Source organism: Silene latifolia, unplaced genomic scaffold (assembly GCF_048544455.1).
Source record: "Silene latifolia isolate original U9 population unplaced genomic scaffold, ASM4854445v1 scaffold_246, whole genome shotgun sequence".
Taxonomy (NCBI): domain Eukaryota; kingdom Viridiplantae; phylum Streptophyta; class Magnoliopsida; order Caryophyllales; family Caryophyllaceae; genus Silene; species Silene latifolia.
Window position 1 is genome coordinate 22,098 of NW_027413193.1, and position 27,168 is coordinate 49,265.

Genomic DNA, 27,168 nt, shown 5'->3' on the forward strand with positions numbered 1-27,168 from the left:
GTAATTTAGGCTTTAAGAATCACTTTTCAGGGCGAGAGCTAGTATTAGTGAGACTTAGGGACTGGTAGCATAGGCCGAAATGAGCTACTAGTTAACTTGGACCGAAAGGACTTGTTTTACCCATCCTACACGACTGTATTTCGGACTTACCTAGGATTATGTGCCATCGCAGCTATAGTGAACCGACCGTCTTAGCATTTCTTTCATCGTTGTTTACATCCTTATTTACTTTTATTTATTTATTTATTTTATGTTGTTAGTTCTAGAATCAACTCAAACCAAAACCCCCACAACTGTTACCGATAGACTGAAATAAAAGCAACTATTATCTCCCTACCTCCCTGCGGATCGACCCTTACTACCGCTTGCTAGTAGTAGTTTGGAATTATAAATTTTATTTTTGGTACTCACAACGACGGGTATCATCTATTCGACCAGCCAACAAATAAATGCACAGTTTAACTGACTTCACACGACATGCGTGAACCACATCACGACTCAACTCAGAAGAACAGTTTAACTGACTGTCCAACTCATGCAAATGCACAGTTTAACTAACTGTACAACTCATGCGTGAACAACATCACGACTCAACATAGTAGAACAGTTTAACTGACTGTCCTACCAATATATGAACAAGAGTAACCAACGACACATGCACACATTGTCACATAGTAACCGTACACACCACAACATGTGAAACAAGTATCAACCATTCAATGTTATAGTACTCCATCTATAACTTTAACATTAACCATTCAATGTTATAGTACCCCAACTATATTTTCAACGATAACCTTACCTCGTAACTCAATGTTATATTAGCTCTGCTATAACATTGACTTCATTAGCCCAATGTTACATTAGCATTAGCTAAGCTATAACATCGGCATGTGACTTAAGTTATAGTAGCCCAACTATAACATTGAGCCATAATCTCAAAGTTATACGACTTCACCCATAACTTTATCACAACCTCAGAGTTGTACCAACCCAGCTATAATATTGAGCCATAATCTCAAGGTTATACTAGTTCAGCTATAACTCTAGGCCTTCTCATAAACACTCACCAAGCTGCCACTAGGGTTTCCATAGAAAACCTAGCCACACGCCCCAAACACCCAAACGGAGCGTAGGCAAGATACGTTATGCAATTTAAACAATAGAACGCATACGTAACACACAAACACAATTAAACATGATAATAAACAATCAAACACGTACCAATTTACACAAATCAATGATTAAATCATATGTAAATTACATCAATTCGCATAAATACAATTAAAGAAAAACACCTAGTTACCTTACTAAGAAAATTAAACCCTAGAGATCGTCTTCCACGATATAGATGTCTTCTCCAGGTGTAGTTTCCACACCTTTTATTAAATCATCCACGTGCCAAGGATAACGAAACTAATAAATATACTAATAAAATATATATAAACTATAACACTATAAAAACTACGCGAGAAACATAAAACTTACGAACAAGATAGATAGATCCAAGTAGGATCGATCTAAGCATGAAAGACGATGAAGGAGGAGGAAGGAGGCGCGGCACGAAACCCTAGGGAGGATGGAGGCACACGGCACAAGGGGAGAGAAGAGAGGAGAGAATTAGGTTTAGGGTTTTGTAAGAAACAAGAGAAAAGAATTGCAAGGGTTTGGTTTCCCTTTTTATTTATAGAAAAGCTCATGGGTTTATTCCAAGCTTAGGCCCAAAACTTACCCATCTACACCAAGAATCACGTATGACCCAAGGAAAGAGCGGGTCTTCACCGTTTTCGAACCCGACGGGCTAAAAAGACAAGAGACGGATTTTTTCCCGGAAAATAAAATATGAAATATGGGAAAATAAAATTAAAGAAATATATTACGGAAATTAGGGGTGTTACAATCCAACCCCCTAAAAAGAAGTTTCGTTCTCGAAACTTCATAAGAGAACTACCTCACTCGAAAAGATGCGGATGCTAATCTCGCATAGACGCTTCGGTTTCCCAAGTCTCTTGCTCGAACATATGACTCCTCCACAGAACCTGAACCAAAGGTACAACCTTAATCCTTAACCTCTTCTCCTGACGTTCCAAAATTCGAACAGGACGTTCCTCATAAGTCAGGTTAGGCTCAACCTCGATAACATCAGCCTGTAGAACATGAGAAGGATAACTGCGATAACGACGCAACTGCGACACATGGAAAACATCGTGAACCTTCGACAGATTTGGAGGTAAAGCCAACCTATAGGCTACCTCGCCAACTCTCTCGAGCACCTCATACGGTCCAATGTACTTAGGACTAAGCTTGCCCTTAATCCTAAATCTCTGAACACCTTTCATCGGGGAAACCTTAAGAAAAACCTTATCACCAACCTCAAACTCAATCGGCCTACGCCGCAAGTCTGCATACGTCTTCTGTCGATCTTGGGCTGCCTTAAGCTTATCACGGACCAACTTCACTTGCTCAATCGATTCCTGAACCAACTCTGGACGAAGAACGACAGCCTCACTATAATCGTCCCAACACAAAGGACAACGACACTTCCTTCCATAAAGCGCCTCAAACGGAGCCATCTAAATACAAGCTTGGTTACTATTCTTGTAAGAGAACTCCACAAGCGATAAACACTTCTCCCAACTAACCTGAAACTCCAAAGCACAAGATCGCAACATATCCTCAAGCGTCTGAATCATACGCTCAGTGTGACCATCAGTTGCAGCGTGAAAAGTCGTACTCATCTTAAGCTCACTACCCAAAGCCAACTGCAGCTTCTTCCAAAACTGCGAACAAAACCTCGGATCACGGTCAAAGATGATATCCTTAGGAACCCCATGAAGACGAATGATCTCATGCTGATAGGCATTCGCTAGTTCCTATAGACTCCAAGTCTCGTTCATCGGAATGAAATGCGCGACCTTAGTGATGTGACTCATATTTGCGCACATTTAGCCCCCTACTTGAACCTATTTTGCATATTATTGTAGCGTTTCATAGCTATTTTACCCATCAAATGCTTCCTATTTTGCTTCCCTATTGCTTTGTGTTTGATTTGTAGGAAAGGAGGCAATTAGGCAGAAAATTCCCGTGTCTTGAGCCTATTTGGAAGGACATTGACGATCTTGGTTGAACGGGTATTGAAGGAAGGGAAAGAACTAAAGACCAACATTATAAGAATAAGAAGCATGCGAAGGGAAGCATTCTGAAGAGGAATCCGAGCGTCCAAAGAGCTAAGACGCTCATCCAAGGAGCCCGCAATCCGAGCGTCCCGACTCCTCGGCCGCTCGTCCCTCTATGCAACAATCCCAGCGTCTTACATCTTGGACGAGCGGACCATGGCGTCTTTAGCAAAGATGCCCATCTCTCCGAAATACTTGCGATTCCCTCCTTAGAACTTAGAATTGTTAATTACTAGTTTAGCCTTAGTTAACCTAATGAGGCACTACTATAAATACCCCATTTTGATGATAATCAAGGGGGGCTTCCACATTATAAATTCCTCTCAGATTAGATTAGGAGTAGATTAGAATAGATTACTCTTTAATCTTTCCACAAATTTCATATTAATCTCTCCTTAATTATTGTTCAAGTTTGTTACTTTTGGGTAATTCAAGATTATTGGGTTATTATTGGAGGATTGACAACCCTTCATCAATCAAACAAGTTCTCTTCTTTTATTCTTGCTTTATTGTTTAGATCATCCCAAGTTTGGTATAATTCCTTTACTCTTTACTCCTTATTGTTTATTTCCTTAAGCTTTTATCATGTTTATACTTGTTATAATTATTGACACCATTAATGACATGTTTCCCATGATAAAGAGTGAGTAGTCCTTTAGCTAGGATTAGTGGGTAATTAAGGGAGAAAAATATGGGGAATAATCATGCTTAATTTAACATGTTTCCATAATTAAGATTGCTTGTTTGTTGTAATGTCAACCTATGCACATGTTATGTTTGATGAAATGCTAAGCCTATGAATCCTTGAATTTACAACCATCTCTTATCTATTCAACTAGACTTGTAAGATATAAACCAAGTTGAGTCTTGTTAGACCATGCATAGAAGTGATTAGGAGGAACGTAAGTCGACTTGTAGGTGTTGTACAATCTATTCGATTCGGCTCCGGGACCCAACTCTTCCTATGAACTGTAAGACATAAACCAACTCGGTTCCTTTACAACATTAATTGCTTGCAACTTTGTGAACATGTTTGTATTGTCATCTCCCATGAATCCCCTATGAACCCATGATATCCTAGCATCTTTAACCATTTGTTTACATCCTTCCTTTTATTGCTTGTTTTACTTTATTGCTTGCATTAGTCTAGAACACAACTTCAAACCCAAATAAATTGTGACACTAGCATAAATTGAGATAGATACATTTAGAACCCAAAACACACCGCCCCATGGATCGACCCTGACGTACCACTAACTAGTTGTTTGTTGAGTATTATAAATGTGTTTTGATTGGGTGTACAACTACACGCTCACGTCAAAAAATGGCGCCGTTGCCGGGGATGGTTCTATGTGATTAAGTTCTTACTTGTTTGTCTATTTTGATTTTCCTTTCACCTTGTGGAACATGTTCCTCAAGGATTGTTCTTACCATTTTCGTGTAGTTTCCATGCTTGTAGTTGTTTCCTTGTGTTAGCTATGATGGCTCAAGACTTGACATATGGAGTATGTGGTGGATCTTTTGAGTATGACTATGGGTATGGGGAGTTTGAGAAGCAAGTCAACACAAACCTACCTTATTATTCATACAATGAAAATCCTAACTACTACCCCAAATTTTCCCACCAAAACGACCACATCCAATATCCGCAACAACCACCCACTCAATATCCACTTCATAATGACTTTCAATTGCCACAATACAACCACTTTCACACATGCCCACAACAAGAAAATGAGCCCATTCAAAATGTTATTCTCTAAATGATGGGAGATCAACAAAACTTCTTCAAACAAATGCTAGAGGAGAGCCAAAAGAGGGACAATGTTCTTCAAGGCATTGTTGCCCAAGGTGAGGAATTGGAGATTCAAATTTCCCAATTGAAAGAATCCCAAGCAATCACTCCCCACCAATCCTTAAACATTGATCATGAATGTGAATTTGAAGTAGTAACCTTTGACATGGAAAATGAAAAGTGGGAAGAGCCAACCTCCTTGAGCTCTTTGTGAATATGAAAGTGTGGTGTTTGATGAAGAAGACATGAGGTTGAGTAAACCAATTACTCTTAGCCTTTGTGAGTATGAGGGTGTGTCTTTTGATGTGAACTTTGAGATGTTGGAGAAAGAGTGGAATGAAGTACCCATTTATGATTCATATGAAGATAGCGATGATGACAAGACCATAAAAGAGGCCTACGAAGAATACGAGTCTTACAAGGACCTTTGGAATAGGGGAGAAGAATGGACTAGCGATATCACCTTGCTTGAGGAGCCTATCCTTGAGATATTTGAGATATCTTATCATGAAGATGAATGTCCCTCCCCTATTGCTCATGAAGATTACTTAGGACCCACCATGGAGCCAATGATTGTTGAAGATGATATGGTGGACCTTCTTCAAAAGGTCAAGGCATCATACAAAGGATACTTGGTGGAAAAGCTCAAGAAAAAACTTACAAATGAACTTGCTTGTGGAAATTTGGCACCCATAACATCAATTCCTAAGATATCCCATCATCAATGTTATGAGAATTCTCCTTCTACTCTTGTAGGATTGATAAATCCAAACGCTATCATCACCACAAAAATTGAAGGAGAAGGTGGTGAGTGGAAGTCTCCGGACAACCATGAACCATACTTCCTACCTTACGCTAATAAGAATCATGGGCTAATTGGTTTGAAGCATCGTAAATATTCAAGTGCGAAGAAGAGAAACAAAACAAGAGTGAATGACAAATTCCCTTGGCCAAGCTTCGTGTTGAAGTTAAGCAAACCATACTTATGCTTATTTGGAGCTTGTTCACAAGCTTTCAATCATCTATTAAGAGCCTTGAGCTCTATGGACAAGAATTTCTACAATTTGAACTAGTTTGGTGGAGTCCTATCCCAAACCACCATTTGTAAGATATTTCTATGACGTTTACCTTGTATAATATTGTACATTTTCGCATTTTTATTTACAATTTCTTACATGAGAGTAGTGAGAGAGAGTTTTCTTACATTCTTATTGAGCAAAATTTCAGAGAAAGATAAGGAGGAATAGAAAAAGGGTGCAAGGGTACGATCTTGCAAAAAGAAAAGAAAGAAAAGTCTGAAAAGCAGTAGAAGACGCTCGTCCCGAGGCCTGGAGGCTCGTCCTCAGCTTCCCTTCAGGTGGTGTTTAGTTCTGACACGAAATCCGAGCGGACTGTTGCCCAAGACGCTCGTCTAGAGAAAGACACCCGTATTGTAAGTTGGACGCTCATCCTGTAGGATACCTGAAGAAAATTTTTGGACTGAACTAGAAACCGAGCGGATCCTGAAGAAGACGCTCGTCCAAATTTAGCCGCTCGTCCCAGAAAAAATACGCTCGTCTTTTGTTCCTCCCAGAAGAAGCAGGATCCCTGTAAGGAAATCCGAGCGGATTTTTCTTTCCACTCTCGGACCACCTGAAGAAGACGCTCGTCCCGTACACGAAGACGCTCGGATTTCTGCGTTTTCCTCGGATTATCCACCCAGGCCCGACCCTCAGCCGCTCGTCCCACCACTCTTTTCTATAAAAATACCCCCACCATCCCTCATTTACTCATCTTATCTAAACAAAATCTACTCATCTTCATCTTCGAACACTCCCTTCTCAACAAAAACCAACCAAACCCTAACTTTCCCAAATAAAAAATGATGAACCTCAAAGGAAAAGCCAAGAAACTTGTTGAAGCCGCTACCAAGAAACACAAGGGCTCATCTTCTTCATCCCCTCAACAAATGATGATACCAAGAAACTTTCATCCTGTGATAAGAGGAGGGGTAGAGCAACTTGAGTACTATCCGGAGGTGCTCTTCACATCCGATGAACACCGTGCTAAGTTCGTCAAACTACTAGGTAAGCATTACGAACCGGCTCAGTTATTGATACTAGGGTGCTAGAAACCCTAGGTATAAGGTACCAGACCGAAATGTTCTTTGACGGTTTGAGGATTGGGAAATTATTACATGCCCATGAAGAGACGTACCTTAGCCTTACCTTGAAATTTTTGAGTAGCCTTCGTATTGTTTCGAACACAAGGGTCAATATTGGTATGGAGTTCCAGTTGTGGAACCTTGACCATAGACTATCACTTGACCAATTTGCTCAAATTTTTGGTCTTGTTGTCCCAACAAACAACATCAACAAACCCTCCGATTTTGATGTGGACCTAGTATGGAAGGCTATTTCCGGGAGGGATTTCATTCACAAAAACAATGCTACACCTTTGCTATTCAACACCCGGTGATTCGGATCACCGAACGTTTCGTAGCCGGCACCATTAATGGGAGATATGAGCAAGATAGGTGCACTCTCCATGATTTGACATTCCTTAAGTCCTATCTAAATGTCCGGGGGACAAGGAGGTACAACTTCAATACCCCCCTTGAGATGCTTACGAGATTCTATGATTTCTCTCAAGGGAACTCCCAACTTAAGACCTTCGTGATGGGAGGTCTAATTACTATCTAGGCAAACTACCTTTGTCCCGGTTTCAACACCCATGGGACTTATACACCTCTTGAGGGTAGTACTTTGATTGATGAGTACGCCGTCTTCAACCACCACCGGTGGTGTGCCTACACTCAAAATGGGAGTGTAGAATGGTTCATAAAAGGGTGTTCCTCTATTGTTCTTTCGGGGTGGAATATACCCGGTACCGACTAAGGTTGAGCCCGTATTCACCTTGGCCGAGCTACCTTCTCGATATCCAAATCCTCGCCAACCCCCCTCAAAGAGAAGAGGTACCTCGCCAACCTCCACAACCTCGTGGGATACCCGCAAGGCCCATTCCCCCACAATCCTATGTGCCTATACCACCATACCCTACTCCTCATACGCCATTCACACCTCAAATCCCCGATGCTCCGGATATGCACGACTTGTTGAAAGTGATGAAGAAGGTTGATCTCGGAGTACACGATGGGCGGGTCGATAACTACATGGCCCTTTATCCTCGGTACTACAAAATGGCACAACAAGGGTATATCAACCCTAATGGACCTCCACTATCTTGGGCTCAACCACATCTTTTGTTCCCTAATCAAGGGAACCAAGCCAGGAACTTTGATGGTCAAGGTGGAGGATACTCTGGTAAAGGAGGAGGGTATGACCAAGGAGGAAGTTCAAGTAGGTATGGCTACCACCAAGATGATGATGACGATTGAGAGATGCCTGATACGTGCATTTTATATTGTCTTTTTAGGCCTTTTCATGCACGTATTTCCATGCTTTTATCGTAGTTTATGCTACGAAATGCCCCGAATATGCTACTTTGGTTTGTTTTGTCTTTTTTGCAGGAATGAACCAGAAAGTAGTGAAATCAAGCCTTTTACCGTCCTTTTAGCATGCATTTGGAGGAAGAGTGAATTTGGAGCGGGAATGTAGCTATCTTGAGATGCGCAAAGAAGAAAGATAGCTAGGCGAGCAAAGGAAGAACTTCAAATTGCTAGTGCCTAATTTTAAGAGCCATATCTAGAGTTCTACAATAGCTATTCAGGGGATTCTAATTGGACATGAAAGCTTGTCCTCTTAGCTTTCCAACGCCACCGGAATCGCTCTGTTTGCCCAAGTAACGAAGAAATGGCAGCCGTTTGAAGTTCAGTGAGCAAAGCAGGAAATTGTTGCTGGAAAGTACTCGATCGAGTACAATTATGTTCGATCGAGTCCTTTTTCTACTCGATCGAGTAGTTTCATTTTAAGGTTTACTCAATCGAGTAGATTTTCTACTCGATCGAGTGGTTTATGTAATACTCCGTATTTATCAGTCTTTGGGTACTCTATCGAGTAGGCCTTACTCTGTCGAGTAAGGGTGTGTTGCGCTTTAAAATATAGTTTCTGACCTGTTGGGTACTCGATCGAGTAACTAGGATACTCGATCAAGTAAGGGGGCACTCCATCGAGTACCTTAGCTACTCGATCGAGTAGCCGGTTTACGGGGAGTTATTTCTCGGGTTTTCTTAATTATGCGATTAAGGTATATAATCTTTTCCGTCATCATTCTAAACACTTTTCAAAACCTAAATTACTGTCAAAGAGATAAATCAAGTACGTTCATCCCTTTAATCGCATTGATAGCAAATCCCGGAGTTTGGAAGGTCGGTTTTCATCGTTTGTTATACCGTTGAGATCCCTGCGTCGAGGGTAAGATCTATGTACCCTTTTCACTGTTTTTCCTTTAAGTTGGTTAAACCCTAATCTAGGGATTTGGAGGTTTTTGAGTAGTTTGTGATTTGGTAGCATTTGTATGTTGTATGATAGGAGGAGGTTTCGTAGAAGAAGCTTTTTGATACAGCTGTAGAGACCGTCTGATAGTTGTGCTTTCCAGGTAGGATTTCCTACTCAGTATTAGTCCCATAATGGGATGATTGTTGATGTGTTGAGAATGATTGTTTGATATAATAATTGTGTTGTGACGGCTGTGATTGTGATTGTTTGTCTCTGGTTCTCGAGATGCGTTCTCGGCTGAGTGGGGTCACTTGCGGGAGTGGCTTCACGCCCTAGTTTCGCCCACTACTACAAAATGAAACTATAGCAACACCACTAAAGTGTTGCCAAATATCTTAGAAATGTTGCATTATACTTTAGGCAACATTTTAAGAAGTGCTGCCTAAAGCTCCGTTGCAATAGCCCAATGCAACACTTAGTGCAACACTTTATCATCAAAAGCAACACTTTGTTAAAGTGTTGCACATTTTTTGGGAATGCAACACTTTTTTCCGGCAACACTTATATAAGCAATTGCAACACTTTCATCATTTAAACTGCAACACTTTCATAATCATTTGCAACATTTTTTAATTGAATAGGGCAACACTTTTGATGTTGAGAACGCAATATTTTCTATAGACAACGCAACACTTTTGTAAAAGACAAATAATTCAGTTCACTGTGTCAAAAAATAATAATAATTATTATTATTTCATTCCAAAAATAATACAAAGTTTTTTATAAGCCTGTATTCTTTAGTAATCTAACAATTGTAATAGCATTAAGTTACAACTTGTAACCTTAAATAGAGTGAACAATCTAAGGCACGTCTTGATTTTTAGCTTAATCCTCGAAATGACCACATGTGGTCTGCCAAGCAAAGCAAACTCACCATCGTGCATTCATTTCTTGTTATCATATCCAACGTACCACAATGATCACCTTCCCTTTTAGTCTAAATCCGAAGCACTTTCTTATACATCAATCCCAAGGAACATGCGCGTTCCTAATATTTCACCAAAGCCAAACACTTCTGCCGAATAGAACTGCAGCAAAAAAGATAGATGGTTAACATTCTTGGCAGTCTGCATACAACATATACAAACATCACCTTGCACCTAGACCCATTCTTATTAGTCCTCCTGTAATAGTTAATAACGACAACACGTTTTAAGAGAGGAAAGAAGATGCTCAAAACACATGCACTAGTGTTTGTAGAACTTTATTAAATGGACTCTAAAGAAACTATAACCCAGATAACTCATTGACATATTGCTTTCTTCAAGTAACATAGATACACCAAAAGTCCATCTAAGTCAAAAGGATCAGCAAGATCAATGTAACATATGAAGTGATATGTACCTTGCGCTGTGAGTGATCGATTCATCCAAGAAGAATAGCTAGCCATGCTAAGCACGAATCTGACAAGAAAGGGAATCAAAGTGAAACATAAGTATATAGAAAAAAAACAAAAAGATACGAGTGATAGCAAACAAAAATTCAGAAAAACTAGAAGTTTATTAGTAAATTTATAGAAAAGTTGGTGAATGCATATCAGGATTGTCAGGTACTCCTTGCATTCCACTTTCATTGTCCTATTTTCCATTTTGCTAACATTTAAAAAATAAGAAGTAAAATTAGTAGCCTACATCTTTAATTAAGAAGAATGGGGACAATGTCATTTTGATAGAGTGAGTTGTAATTAAAAGATTAAGGGTAATAATGGTAGGCCATCCATTTTGCATACCAAATTTTGATGTTTTGAACCTTGCAATACAATTTGGTAGTAAGCATTTCCTTATTGTGTAGTGAACTTTTAAGCTTCAAAATAAAAGCACAATTAGATGCCACGTATTAACATATAGGCAGGTGTATCATATTTAGCTCAAGATGGTAACTTATAGGTTCAATTACATTTCATCAATTACAGAAATAAGCAGCTCATTATCTTCACAAGTTTGTGAAAAATCATTTAACTCCTTCAATTGTTTTCGAATTGACTCATCGTGGTTCATGGTATGAGATTGATTATGAAGCTACAATAAAGTTACTCATGCATTTGTCTTCTTCTATGAGAACATATGATATAGGTTTCTTGATGGAGGAATCTAAAATAACGAGAAATTAAGGCATACAAAATTACTTATGATATAACAAGTTCATTCACTTTGAAGAGACCTAATGAGACAGATTTAGGTTTCTTGAAGGAACAAGAGAATGGTGAAAACAAATCTCAATTTACCCAAAAAACGAACATTACTATCACCAAGAGCACAGTAAACCACAAGTTAACAAAAATCCCAAACAATTCGTAATCACGAACAATATAAAACAATAACGAAACCCAACTCACGATTTATCTATTCAATCAGCATATTAGTCTTAATATATCATAATCGCATAAACAGCAGAAATAATCAACAAATACGATTTTCAATAAAAGACCCCAAATTGCATAAACCCTAACTCCATATGATGACAATATTACTCAATTAATCTATAAAATTACCCAAATATTCAGGATAAAGGATGTATAATAATGTCAAATAACTAATAAAGTAGGATGAAATTTAGAAATTACAACAAAGTGGGAAAGAAGTGACCTTACGTACATTCGTTCGTCGTTTTGGGCCTCTGCGAGCGACTTGTCGTGGTCTAGATAAGGTGCGGTATGGGAAACTGGGTGAGGTCTGGTTGTGGCGAGATCCGGTGGTGGTTGAGCTGCGGCGAGGTAAGTGGCGAGATGCGAGTCGCAAGGATCGATGACGTTTGGTGCGTGAGTGTATTAAATGTCATCGACCATATGAACTGTATCGGTAACTATGTGAATAAAGTCATGAAGTGCCTCCCACTACACTAGTACTCCGTATCAAACTAGTCATCATATCATATTATTATTAATACACAAATAGTCATTTAAGACCGGTAATATTCGTCTTAAATTTAAAACGGGTCAAATAGTTAGAGATAGAAATCGAGTCACTCAGGTCGGTTAAGTGTCGGATAATTTTGGGTTCGGGTTGTGTCGAATCAGGGATGGGTTCGGGTTAATTACGGTTCATGTCGGGTCATCACCAGTGCCAAGTCGGTCGGGTCATTAGCCGGTCAATTACCCGGCGGATTATCAGCATATATTTTAACTTATGTTTTAATTTTGTATGGGTAATTTTATGTTTAAACAATGTGTAAGTATATTAATTTTAGTTTTAAATGAAAACAATTAAAATGAATGTCAATTTAGTCTTATTTACATCGTTATTAAGCTAGTTCATTATCAAGTCATCCATCGGGTTAAGTCAATATCAGATCACGGGTCAGTCGGGTCGGTTCGGGTCGTCGGTTTAGTTCACCCAAATTTCGAGTTATATCGGGTCGAAGTCGGTTTCTTGGTCGGGCCCGCTTTTGCCGACTCTACAAATAATTACCAATTTCATATATAAAACAAAAAATGTGCCTAAATATTTGCAAAAGATTTGTCCTTATTTATGTATGCGGCATATATTTGACCCGTTTTTATCTTCAGACGGATATATACTTCTTAAGATTGACTTGTATGATTTGGGTTTCGTAATTGTTTTATAACATCTTAGAGATTGCATTATAGTAAAAGGAAAGAAAATAATGAAGAGAGTAATGTTTTTAAGAATAATAATTTATGAAGTTTCGTGTCAATAATTTTTTAGAGATTTTTATTGTATAGTAAAAGAGCAACATTTATACTAAAATGTTGCTTATTGCATTAGAGTACGCAACATTTGATAAGAAGTGTTGCTTTTATCTACAAGAGCGTGCAACACTCATGTAAAAGTGTTGCAATTGATTCTCTAATGCAACATTTTCTAAAAAGTGTTACACTGAAAATAAATGTGGTTTAAAATGCAACATTTTTAAAAAGTGTTGCATGTTAAATGTTGCAATAGATTCATTTTTTAGTAGTGGCCCTTCATGGAACCCGCCACGGAAGGGGATGTGCACATTAATGAACAGGGAAATCGCTCAATATGATGAGCGGGGATTTGGTGGGTACGGCTGCGGTCCCCCACTGGCAGGGCTGGTCCAGTGGACAGTCGGTGATTGAGATTGTTGGGATTGGTGTGGTTGTGTGTGTGTGACGGTTAAGCTGTCTGTTTATCTTATTGTTGATATATTAAATTGTGTGATTAGTATCGACCCGTTTAAATGTTTTAAAAAGCGTGGTGATCCATTCGGGGTGGTGAGCAGTTATTGAGCGGGTATGATATGACGCGTATGGGATAGCTGGGATGAGTCATCACGTGGCGTTAGAAGTCTTCATTTGTGTCGACGATGTTTTATGGCTTTGATAGTTTTAGCAGTAGACCGTCTGAGAATCTTGTATTTCTTTTTATCAGTTTGGAATTGCTATGTAATCACTTTAAACTTTATTTACTTTTAAAGTTGTTTCGTTATTGTCTTATGAATATCATGCCTCGGGTAACCGAGATGGTGGCATCCTTATAACTGAGTGGTCCTGGTAAGGCACTTGGAGTATGGGGGTGTTACAAAATGGTATCAGAGCGACGATCCTGAAACCTGTAACCAATGAACCCAATGAATATAAGGAGTCAATTAAAATGAACCCGGGGTAAAGGTTGTAGGAGCTAATGCAAAAGCTTGGGAGACGTCCTAAAGTCGCGAACTCGCCCTACAATTTTGAACCGGTCACCATGGGATATGAGTCGGGATCGCTATGTGTTTATCTTGTGAATTGTGTACCTATATGGTGATGTGTGGCATGAATCGGTGGATGTATGTATGTGGAGAATGGGGAATGTGTAGAAAAGATGGTAATAATGTGATTTCGTATGTTGTTGATTGAAAGCATGTTGCATGATAGTTGGTTTACAATGTTGGTTGGAATTGTTAGAAAAGTGTATGAGAATGATGAGTAATGTGTTGGAAATGGATGAATTGATTGGAAAAGATGGGGTAGCAATTGCATGAGAATATGAATTTTGTGATTATGAATATGTTTAAGTGACGAAGTGTATTTGTATTGTTGTTGTATTAGTAACATGGAAATAGGATTTGCAATGTATGAGAATGTTGTGTACGTAAAGTTATAAAATAAAAGCATGTGGTAAATCGTGATTGACAAGTTAAATAATCTATGTGCATGATTAATGTTGTTGCTTGGCTTTTGAAAATAGTAACATATGATTATGAATACTGGTTTTATGAGTTTTGGACTGGTTTTGTTTGCTTGGTTGTTGTTTAAGTTGTTTGGAAGTAAAATCAAGTAGTTGTGTTTTTTTTCGATTATAAAGAGGTTGTCTTTAAACTGTTATAACTTGAGATGCATAAATGATTTTGATGTGATTCCAATTGGAGGTGATAGCTTGTCCTTTTACGATTCTAACGATAGGTCACACGCCCAAAACGACCAAGTAATGAGTGAGTTATGACTGTTTTACGAAAACTGGACAGTGCTGAGAATTGGGGTACTCGATCGAGTAACTAGGATACTCGATCGAGTAAGGGGGCACTCGATCGAGTACCTTAGCTACTCGATTGAGTAGCCCTGGTGATTTGTTTTACGTGCTTCTGATCTTCACCTACTCGATCGAGTAAGTCCCTTACTCGATCGAGTGGCCTGTACTCGATCTAGTGACCCCTGTTTCGGGTCATATGCTTATCTTTTGACATTCGTTGCATATTATGTTTAATTCAAAGTTGTTATTTTACTTCTTTATGCATTGTTTTACATGTAAGTTGGTCTTGATACAGAAGGTTCCCAATCTTATGGGGTGGTGAGTGGCACCTTATGGTGAGTATGAGTTTGGTGGGAGGAGATGAGCTATATGTGGTTGTGCTGAGAAGTGGAAAAAGAAAAAGAATATTGATGAGCTGATTGAGGCATGGTGCAAGTTTTGGTAAGACGTGGTGAGTGATTTATTCGCGAAATTGAGTGATGTAAAAGTAAGTGAAAGTGGGTAAGGGATGATGTGGGTCTAAGGAACGTGAGAATGAAAAGTTTGAAAGGAAGGTTTGGATAGTGGCAACTTGAGATGTGTAAAGAATTATGGAGTGAGATGGTTAGGAGTCATGTGGGTCAAGAATATATGTAGTGAAAGTTCATTTTAAAGGGGTTGAGAAGAGTGGTATATAGTGAACTCTATGGAGACATGTTGCGAGGTGGATTTGTAGACAGTGAGTGAGTTTGGGAGATTTGGTTTATTAAGAGGTGAAACTACGTGTGATTTCTTTGGGCATTTAACGGCATGAAATGAAGTTGTTTAAACAGTGAACGTTGATTTTATGGATAGGTTAGTGACAAGTGTGAGCGATAGCATAATAAGAGAAGATCCATGGTAAGAAAGAGTGAGATGATATCGACGTGAAATAATGGGATTTGAGCTTTGACGGAATGAGAAGGTAACCGGAGCACTAAAGAATTTGATAGAAGTAATAAGGAGTTGAGCTATTAAATGGTATTGTTGAATGTGAAGAGAAAAGAAGTGTAAAAAGTAATTAAGCTAAGGAAAATTTTCACCGGAGTTATGTGATATAAAGGTAAGGAATCATCGAAATGTGTGATATAATCATGAGGATGTTAGTTAATGGTTATATGGGAGCTTCAGGACAACATGATTAATAATGAGTTTCGAGGAATTAAGAGAGTAAGAGTTGGTGGAGTATTTACACGATATGAGATCTTTGGTGGAAAGTTAGATGACGATACAATTAAGATAGTATTGGGAATAATGTTGAGGTAATTTTGTTGATGGGTTTGATGATCTTTATTTGGGGATGTTAACCAAAGATAGGAGAAAAACCGTGTTGTTTTGATATGAGTGTAAGAGGTTTGATATACGAGCAGTGGTGGTATTGTGGTGTTGTCACTAGTGGTTAAGGGTGATGATAGATAAGAAAGACAGCTGTCCTAGAGAGGTTGATTTACAAAGGCCGGATTGATATGTATGGTTGTAAGGGAGTATAAGATGTGGTTATATGAGGTGAGCGCTAGTGGTTGAATATTAATGGTATGTCATGAGGTGATGGTTATGCGAATGGGAAAATATGTTATGAGGGGCATATGAGTTAAGCTCGGGCGACAGGTAACCTTTATCGAGTGGTAACTTGTTTGATCAAGATTGACTAGTTGGATGTGATTATGGGTCTATGTTGTGTATAAATGTTTGTGTGAGGTTCTGACCTCACGAGAAGCGGTATGGTGTGATAGTTATAAAGATGTTATATGATTGTTTGTGATATATGTAGGGTACAACAATCTGATGGAATGAGGCTAAAAAGGTAATAACTTGATTGATTTGGCATTGTTAGTTATAATTTTATGTTCATTGATAACACATGCGTATTTCGTGAAATGGCAGAGATGATGTTCATGAGGTGCTTATCTGTTTATCCATATAATATGTTGCGTTGTGATTTAATAAAGTGGATTTGAGTAAGTTTTTCTTGTCTGAGAAGTTATGCTGAGTCAGTGTTTATGGGTTTGAGTAAGTTGTGATGTCTATCGGTGCGGTTGTGGTGCCTCGGGTGGTGATCCGAGCACGGTACTTCGTGTTGTGATGCGAGTATTTTCGCACTGCGGTGCGGTTGTTAGTGACGGTGTTGTGATGCCGTCATCGGTTGTGGTGGAGTAGGCGGGATGATTATGATACGAGTTTTCGAAAGTGCATACCAGTTATACATAGATTGTTGTTTTGTTTGCTGTTGTTATTTGTGAGTTTTGGTTGAACATGTAGACTGTTGTTTTCTTTGTTGATGTTTCTTACCAGTTTCAACTTGGGTGTGAGGGTAGAGTATGATATGGGAGAAAGTTGTGTATGTTTTGTTGTTGTGAGGGTATAATGATTTTCTGTTGATAGGGCACAGTTGTAAGAGGTTGTACAGAACATTTGACCTTGTTGTAGATGAGACATCGGTGCACATAAACATGGCAAGTGATTCGTAGAACATGTGTGGTAATGATCTGAAAGCTGCAGGTAGTTTTAATCTTTCGTTGGGCCAGTGAGGGAAGGGTGTTTGGATTTAGTGTCTTGTTAAGTCATGTATGAGTTTTGCAGTGATGAAAGAAAAGAACTTGATGATCTTGTGTGAGTGTATGTAACACGTGTGGATCGTGAGTTATGCTTTTGGCAATAGAAGTTTTATATAGTTTATATAGAGAGGTATGTCATGTTGCGGTAATGTGGAAGAGTTGGAGTATTGGTTATGCTAAGGGTTTTGCGGTATTAGTTAGATGGAGTGCAGAGTGAATTGAAGTATGAGAACTGTTTAAGTAAGAAAGCCTTGGAAATAGGAACGGTTATAGAAAAGAGGTTATAGGCGGTTATCTTTGACATGTGGTGGTGATGAGGATGATGAGATGATTTAACTAAGGATTTAGTATTAGTGAGTTACGAGGACGTAACATTTGTCTTAAGAGGAGTAGGATGCGATAAAAGTGAGTTTCATGGTTGTGCATGTTGTAAAATAATTGGAAGTAGAGTGTTAGCATAGCGTAAAGGAGGGATTTGTTTTATGGTTGATGTTGTTAAAAGGCCATGGCCGTGCTTGTAGTAGTGTGATGTTTAGGAGTTCGAGAGTTTTGATAGTGGCATGATGATGTTTATGAGTGTAAGTAAACTTCGAGGACGAAGTTCCTTTTAAGGGTGGTAGAATGTAACATTCCGTTTGATGTTAGGGGTATTTTGATATTGGATTGGCTCTGGATGATGTATTACGGAGCTAGTTGGTAGTGTATGGAGTTAGTGTTGAGAGAGATATAATGGAGTCGATACGATATCGTGAGCCATGTTGTGGAGGTAGGAATAGTTAGTGGAGTTGGTGTTACGAGTTCATGTTTGAGTTGGAGTTTTGTTTTTAGTTCTTAGTCACGTTGTTGTGTCTTGATCGAGTTAGTATGTTTGTTTTTTAGTATGGGTTGAACTTCGGGGACGAAGTTCTTTTTAAGGAGGGAAGACTGTAATACTCCGTATTTAGGAGTCTTTGGGTACTCTATCGAGTAGGCCTTACTCTGTCGAGTAAGGGTGAGTTGCGCTTTAAAATATAGTTTCTGACCTGTTGGGTACTCGATCGAGTAACTAGGATACTTGATCGAGTAAGGGGGCACTCGATCGAGTACCTTAGCTACTCGATCGAGTAGCCGGTTCTGAGGAGTTATTTCTCGGGTTTTGTTAATTATGCGATTAAGGTATATAATCTTTTCCGTCATCATTCTAAACACTTTTCAAAACCTAAATTCCTGTCAAAGAGAGAAAGCAAGTACGTTCATCCCTTTAATCGCATTGTTAGCAAATCCCGGAGTTTGGAAGGTCGGTTTTCATCGTTTGTTATACCGTTGAGATCCTTGCGTCGAGGGTAAGATCTATGTACCCTTTTCACTGTTTTTCCTTTAAGTTGGTTAAACCCTAATCTAGGGATTTGGGGGTTTTTGAGTAGTTTGTGATTTGGTAGCATTTGTATGTTGTATGATAGGAGGAGGTTTCGTAGAAGAAGCTTTTTGATACAAAATTGTAGAGACCGTCTCGATAGTTGTGCTTTCGGTGCAGGATTTCCTACTCGATTAGTCTCATAATGGGATGATTGTTGATGTGTTGAGATTGATTGTTTGATATAATAATTGTGTTGTGGACTATTTGTGATTGTGATTGTTTGTCTCTCGGTTCTCGAGATGCGTTCTCGGCTGAGTGGGGTCACTTGCGGGAGTGGCTTCACGCCCTAGTTTCGCCTTTCGTGGAACCCGCCACGGAAGGGGGTGTGCACATTAATGAACAGGGAAATCGCTCAATATGATGAGCGTGGATTTGGTGGGTACGGCCGCGGTCCCCATCTGGCGTGGTGGGTCCAAAGTGGACGATCGTGATTGAGATTGTTGGGATTGGTGTGGTTGTGTGTGTGTGAGGGTTAAGCTGTCTGTTTATCTTATTGTTGATATAATAAATTGTGTGATTAGTACTGACCCCGTTTAAATGTTTTAAAAACTGTGGTGATCCATTCGGGGGTGGTGAGCAGTTATTGAGCAGGTATGATATGACGCGTATGGGATAGCTGGGATGAGTCATCACGTGGCGCGATTAGAAGTCTTTCCGTGTCGACGATGTTTTATGGCTTTGATAGTTTTAGCAGTAGACCGTCTGAGAATCTTGTATTTCTTTTTATCAGTTTGGAATTGCTATGTAATCACTTTAAACTTTATTTACTTTTAAAGTTGTTTCGTTATTGTCTTATGAATATCATGCCTCAGGTAACCGAGATGGTGGCATCCTTATACCTGAGTGGTCCTGGTAAGGCACTTGGAGTATGGGGGTGTTACAGTTTAAGCTTTAGTTTACTCGATCGAGTGGTTTTAAATCACTCGATCGAGTGAATTCTCTTATGGGCTTGATCTTTTTAGTTTTATTCCGTCATTAGGTCAAATAAATACTATTTTCTTATAAATAGGAAGTTAGGACGTCATGTTTAGGGGGCTTCTCCTCTCGGTTTTTACCACATACGTTACTTTTACTACTGCTACTTTATTCCTCTATTAATTCCAGATCTATTTCTGTAACTCTTTCTCTCCCTTTTCTTCTTAATTTATTTAATGTTGATTATTCTTACTTCCTTTATTCTTGTTCTTCTTTATTCTATGTCTAGCTAAATTCCTCTGCTAGGATTAGGTAATTCAATAGACCGATGTTAATTGCTAATTAGGTTATTAGATCTGTCGTTGTAGTTAGGTCTATGTTGTTAATCGCTGCTATAACTGTATCCTGCTAGTTGATTCGAAGAAATTAGCCTTTTAATTTAGGTAAGCCTTGACCTAGACCAAAAGATTGGAACGGGTGAGACCTGCAGTGAACAATAGGATGCTTTAGTGAGGGCGAAAGTTAAGCTAATAGCATTTTAGGGCGAATTGAGACCGAAAGGAGATATCAGTTGCCCCTTAGACCGACACATAGACTAATCTATGACTTTAACTACGATTGACTGACGTTCATTGATGACCCGAAATCCTAGTTCCCTTCTCTTTATTGTTAATTTATTCTATTTTTATCTCTCTTGCCTTAGTCTCTTAGTTTAGTTAAAAAAATCAAAACCCCCAATTGTGACATCAGACAGACCGAGTAGACAAGTGAATAGTGACCACCTCCCTGTGGAGATCGACCCTACTTATCGCTAGCTTCTGTTAGTTATATTTAGGTATTTATTTTTGGTACAGAAACGACCGTATCAAATTTTGGCGCCGCTGCCGGGGAGGCAGTTACATTATTTATTTGTTTAATTTTGTCTGTCTTTAGCTTTAAGGGATTTATCCCTTGAGGCCGTTCTAATATTTTTCTTTAGTACTATTTTGATAGGTCCTACAGGTCCTACCTAGACAGTTCTAGGTAAAAGATCGTCGAAGGGAAGGCTTGAGTACCTTTGACCGTCATCTATGTTCCATTATATGGCACATCAGGTAATTTATTGCGGCAGATGTGGTGCTGTTGAGCACAATGCAGCTTTTTGCATGGGAGAAAATGACGAGGTCTACGCATTCAAGCAGCATAAACGAGCTAGCCAACCTTCTTTAGTTGTGCCGCCACATCTGCCGTATCAACGAGGCTACCAACAGCCTCCATTTATCTGGCCACCGTAACAAGAAGCTCCTCCTCCTGATAAGCAGAAAGAAGAGATTGTTGAGTTGAAGTCTTTATTGAAGGCACTTGCACTCAAAAGGCAAGAATATGATAGACAAGTTTGTGCGCAAATTGATGAGCTCGAGTCTGAAATAGCTCAGTTAGCTGCTGAGTCGGAAATTAGGCAACTAGAGGAAGCCTGCGTTACCTACGCAGAGAATGGTTTTTCCCATGAAGAACCCGTGTTACCTAATGCTGATGATGATTTCTGAAGCATCACTATACGATAGAACTTCGTAATATGAGTTACAGAAATCGTCAAAGGGAAGGCTTGAGTACCTTTGACCCATCACCTATGTCCCATTATATGTCACAGCAGGTGATTTGCTGCGGGAGATGTGGTGCTGCTGAGCACAATGCAGTCTTTTGTATGGCAGAAAATGACGCGGTCTACGAGTTCAAGCTTTGGGGACGTGTTAGCCATTTCCCTGTAGTTGTGCTACCACATCCACCCTATCAATGGCCACCGCAACAAGATCCTCCTGATATACAGAAAGAAGAGATTGCGGAGCTGAAATCTTTATTGGAAACACTTGCATCCAAAAGGCAAGAGTGTGATAGGCGTATGGAAGCTCAACTCGTTGAGCTGGAGTCTCAAATAGCTCAGTTAGCAGCTGAGTCGAATAATAGGCAACCAGAAGAGGTATAATTTGCCGAGAGCGGTTTTTCCCGTGAAGAAACCGTGTTGCCCAATGCTGAGGATGATTTGTATGACTCGGATTACGAATTTCTATCATATTTCAATGCCTTACACGAGGATTTCAGCACTGTACAGGAAGAATAAGTCGATCGAGTGACTTATATTAGTCGATCGAGTGAATTTCCAGAAAAAACGTTCGTTCGAGCAGTTCAAAGCACTCGATCGAGTGAAAATCAGGAAGAAAGTTCTCGATCGAATGACAATTCTACTCGATCGAGTAGTCTGGCCAGCGAGAGCATTGATTCGTCATGTGGGTTTTTTCTAGATGACGATTTTGATGATGATAATGGATACGGTGAATCTCCCCTTTTCAAAGCCGAGCTAGATGCGATTGAGGCTGCGATTTACGGGACGGAATCCACCGAGGGGGGCGACGAAAAGACAGCTGCGTTGGTAATTGCTCCTAGCACGGAAGAGGTAATAAATTTCTTTATCTATGATTCCATCGTTGAGAGCAACCAACCCGAGGTAGTAAACGATAATTCTATTATTGTTTGTTTGAACAGTACAATTCCTCATTTTACTCATGCTTCGTATTTCAAGAATATACCCTCTCCCAGATGGTTGATTAATTGAACTGTCTTTCACCGTACATGTCATCTTGAAATTGTTAATCTGAAACGGGGCCCTAATCTATCGCCAATTGCTCCGGCGCTCCTTTATTATGTGGATAAATTTAGGAGCTCTCATAAGAAATTTGTTAGACTTAAACAGTTGAACATTTTCATTTCCTATATTTATATTCCACTGTGGTGCTACTTATATTTTGTGTAGCACATGCGCAACTGTTTGATCAGTTGCTGCGCGCCTTGAGCCTTTTTGACCAAGCTAATTAAGAGAGGCTCGAAGAAAAGAAGGTCGAGTTGGGACCTGTCTGAAACTAGCGCTACCCGGGAGGCAACCCGGAGATTTATTTTTAATTGTTTTGCATTTTATTTCAGTTTTAGTTGTAATAAATGGTCTTCGTACCATAAACTATTTCAGTTATGCCTGTTTCGTTAGTTTTGCGGCCTGTTTTCATTGCGTTTTGCAGGAACACACTACGGATCACTCGATCGAGTACTTCTTGTACTCGATCGAGAGCTTTTTATGATGTTTTACTCGATCGAGCACTTTCATTATACTCGATCGAGTACCTGCAAAGAGAGAACAACTCGATCGACCACTATTCCTCTCGATCGAGCTGTTTTGGATGCCCTTTGACTTGGATTCGCTTCCTGTGACGATATTCGGGCTATTTAGCGACCTCCCACGTTGCTGGCTGGTTTGGGGAGGTCCCTTATTCGCGCAATCTTGTGAGTTTTCCGTGTTTACTCTCTTTCTCTCCTAGTTTGCATTTCCTCTCCATGTTTTGGTACAATGGGGGCATTGTACGGTTTGGTTTGGGGAGGTTATGCATCCATTTCTGTGTCTGCATGTTGTTTTTATTGCACTTCTGTTGTCACGTTTAATTTCTGTATGCATTGTTGTTTATTTTTCATAAAAATTTAAAATCTCATAAAAATTGAACGATTAGAAAAAATTCAAAAATTTCACGTTTATTTTTGCATATAGGTTGAGTCGGAACGATAGATTTCAATGATGATATTGCACTGCAATTTGTCTTTCTGCTTAAGCCTTGAAATAAACTATTATTCTTTTTAGCTTTGTCTTATTGCATATCTACGAGTTAATGTTGAATTTAGCTGAACGAATAGACTTGACCTGAAATTTTGACAACCTACTTATAAATTCTAAGGAATTAGAGCCTTATAAACTGGTGTCATTTATGACCGGTTTCATGTAGGATTGTGAGTAGTTTCTCCTTGCATAACATGTTCATCCATTTGCACATATATGAAATTCAATTGCTTTTTGCCGTCATACATTCGGGTTAGTGGTTGGTGTCACATGCAGGAAGGTGCTTACAATTTCCCTTTCTTTCATTTTTACCCATTTAACTCCACATTAGCCAAATTTGCCTGTTGACCCTTAGCTACATTCCAAATTCAGTCTACCTTGTCAAGCTAGTTTAGTGTATGTTTTGCGGTATATATTTCATTGTGCCAAAGTTGGCTTGTATCTGTTGATTCGGAGTTGGTATTTTATGAAGAAAATGAGGTTGATAAAAAAAAACGTGAAAAATGAAAAAAAAGGAATTCGAAAAAAAAAAAGAAAAAATGTGAAGAAGAAACTGAAAAAGAATGAAAACAAAGATTTCGAAAAAAAGAGATGTTGTTTGATGAGACGGTTTCGCTCCTATGCTTTATCTGTATCTTTTGAGGAGTATCTTCAGTTCAGTTTGGTGAGTTTTGTGCCAAATGAAGGGCACATGTGCTTAATTTCATAATTGAGTTGGAAATGGATGTTGTTATATGGTTTTGTTTAGGTACTAGCTTGGCCGCCTATACCTACACATTCCCATAAATGTTTTGCCTTTTCTTACCCATTGCCTCACTTTACCATATCTTTGTAAGCCCTCGGCTGTGACAGGACCTTGTTTGGTTGGAATGTATGTACGGTATCTAGAATTGTTTTTCATATTAGGTGCATGCATGTTTATGTGGGTCGTAGTCTAGGTGAGCGAATATTTTTCTTTCTCTCATACATATTTGTGTTCACCCTTTGCTTCATGAGAGAAGAGTGACCCGTGAGAGTCCATTATTGAAGGTCTTGCAAGGTCTACGGTTCAGCTTTATTATAAACATCTTACAACTCGTTTGCATTTGACTGGCTTGCTATAAGTGTTTAGTTTGCTTGCATTAAATTGGTTTAAGTGGACAAGTTATAGGTAGCTCTGAGTTATCTTTTCCGTTCCATTAGATTGCATTTAGTTTACTCGAGGACGAGTAAAGGTTTGGTTTGGGTAGATTTGATACGTGCATTTTATATAGTCTTTTTAGGCCTTATCATGCACGTATTTCCATGCTTTTATCGTAGTTTATGCTACGAAATGCCCCGAATATGCTACTTTGGTTTGTTTTGTCTTATTTGCAGGAATGAACCAGAAAGTAGTGAAATCAAGCCTTTCACCGTCCGTTTAGCATGCATTTGGAGGAAGAGTGAATTTGGAGCGGGAATGTAGCTATCTTGAGATGCGCAAAGAAGAAAGATAGCTAGGCGAGCAAAGGAAGAGCTTCAAATTGCTAGTGCCTACTTGGAAGAGCCATAGCTAGAGTTCTACAACAGCTATTCAGGTTATTTTCATTGGAGATGAAAGCTTGTCCTCTTAGCTTTCCAACGCCACCGGAATCGCCCTGTTTGCCCAAGTAACGAAGAAATGGTGGCCGTTTGAAGTTCAGTGCGCATAGCAGGAAATTGTTGCTGGAAAGTACTCGATCGAGTACAATTATGTTCGATCGAGTCCTTTTTCTACTCGATCGATTAGTTGCATTTTAAGGTTTACTCGATCGAGTAGATTTTCTACTCGATCGAGTGGTTTAAGCTTTAGTTTACTCGATCGAGTGGTTTTAAATCACTCGATCGAGTGGATTCTCTTATGGGCTTGGTCTTTTTAGTTTTATTCCGTCATTAGGTCAAATAAATCCTATTTTCTTATAAATAGGAAGTTAGGACGTCATGTTTAGGGGGATTCTCCTCTCGGTTTTTACCACATACGTTACTTTTACTGCTGCTACTTTAATCCTCTATTAATTCCAGATCTATTTCTGTAACTCTTTCTCTCCCTTTTCTCCTTAATTTATTTAATGTTTATTGTTCTTACTTCCTTTATTCTTGTTGTTCTTTATTCTATGTCTAGCTAAATTCCTCTGCTAAGATTAGGTGATTCAAGAGACCGATGTTAATTGCTAATTAGGTTATTAGATCTGTCGTTGTAGTTAGGTCTATGTTGTTAATCGCTGCTATAACTGTATCCTGCTAGTTGATTCGAAGAAATTAGCCTTTTCATTTAGGTAAGCCTTGACCTAGACCGAAAGGTTGGAACAGGTGAGACCTGCAGTGAACAATAGGATGCTTTAGTGAGGGCGAAAGTTAAGCTAATAGCATTTTAGGGCGAATTGAGACCGAAAGGAGATATTCGTTGCCCCTTAGACCGACACATCGACTAATCTATGACTTTAACTATGATTGACTGACGTTCATTGATGACCCGAAATCCTAGTTCCCTTCTCTTTATTGTTAATTTCTTCTATTTTTATCTCTCTTGCCTTAGTCTCTTAGTTTAGTTAAAACAATCAAAACCCCCAATTGTGACATCAGACAGACCGAGTAGACAAGTTAATAGTGACCACCTCCCTGTGGAGATCGACCCTACTTATCGCTAGCTTCTGTTAGTTATATTTAGGTATTTATTTTTGGTACAGAAATGACCGTATCAATGCCTACCTCACCACCTCCAGTTGTATGATACTCTTCTCTCCCTCTCTCTCTTTTGTATAGTGCATTGCATTTAGTTTAGCCTTCATTTGCATTTGTATTATATTTTACATTGCATTTGCATTAGCTAATTCATATAGTATAGTTGCATTGTATTATATCTTACATGATTCATGTAGACAATTGCATATAGACTAGAATTCATGCTTAGCCACTAATGACCAATCCTATTCTTTTCTACACTAGAAATAGTGTTTAAATTGGTTTGAGGAGGTTTGATCATAGGTGACTTAAGCACTAAGCATGCATCATTTAGTGTAGTTTAGATTGCATTCATTTGTTATATATGTCATATAGAATTGCATTTAGTTAGAGCATGCATTTATTCATATCACATCATTGCATTTCCACTTCAATTTCCATAAAAACTTTAAAAATTCAAAAACATGTATTTCTTTTTCATTCCTACTCTTACATGTACATTGAGGACAATGTCCAAAATAATGTGGGGGATGGAATTTATATTCCAAAAATGCATAAAAATTGAAAAAAATTCCAAAAATCTCAAAAATATGTTCTTTAATTTCATAAAATCAAAAACCATAAAATTTTGAAAAATTTAAAAATCCAAAAACAAGTTCAATTCCTTTATAGTGTAGTCTTGTATATATTGTGTTTGTTCATCCTTTTTCACATTGATCGACTACGTCACATCCGAGACATGAGAATATTGAAGACCGCATGGTATGATCTTTCCAATCTCCTTTTTCCTCTTTATGTTAATGACTATGTTGCTTTATTTTGATTGATGCGGTAAAAACAATGTGAATTTAGGATTGTATTTAGCTTATTTGGCATATTAGTTGGTAAAAGCATATGCATTAGGATGTATAAATATTAGTTGCATCATGGCATGTAGTTTGCATGTTAGAAAAATTTTGTGAAACCGTCTATTTGGGAAGCTTGACAAGTGTATATAGGCCCTTGTAGATGCTTTTTCTTCTTAAGACTTTGCTTGTTAGAATACTTGTAAAACACCCTAGGATGTGTCATGCTAGTATCCTTTGACCCATGGATTAAGGCATAGTCAATAGTACCTTGTGGTGTGATAACT

General features: G+C 38.9%; 1 long non-coding RNA gene across 2 annotated transcripts; it reads right to left on the minus strand.

Moving 5' to 3' along the window:
• Window positions 1–10,069: 10,069 nt before the first annotated feature.
• LOC141638994 (uncharacterized) lies at window positions 10,070–12,030 on the minus strand. 2 transcript variants are annotated; one of them, XR_012542326.1, is made up of 3 exons: window positions 12,002–12,030; window positions 10,752–10,810; window positions 10,070–10,435 (listed from the first exon to the last, which is right to left on the minus strand). It is a non-coding gene; the product is annotated as an uncharacterized LOC141638994 (long non-coding RNA). The 2 variants fall into 2 exon arrangements; XR_012542327.1 differs by lacking the exon at window positions 12,002–12,030 and adding an exon at window positions 11,137–11,986.
• Window positions 12,031–27,168: the final 15,138 nt, after the last annotated feature.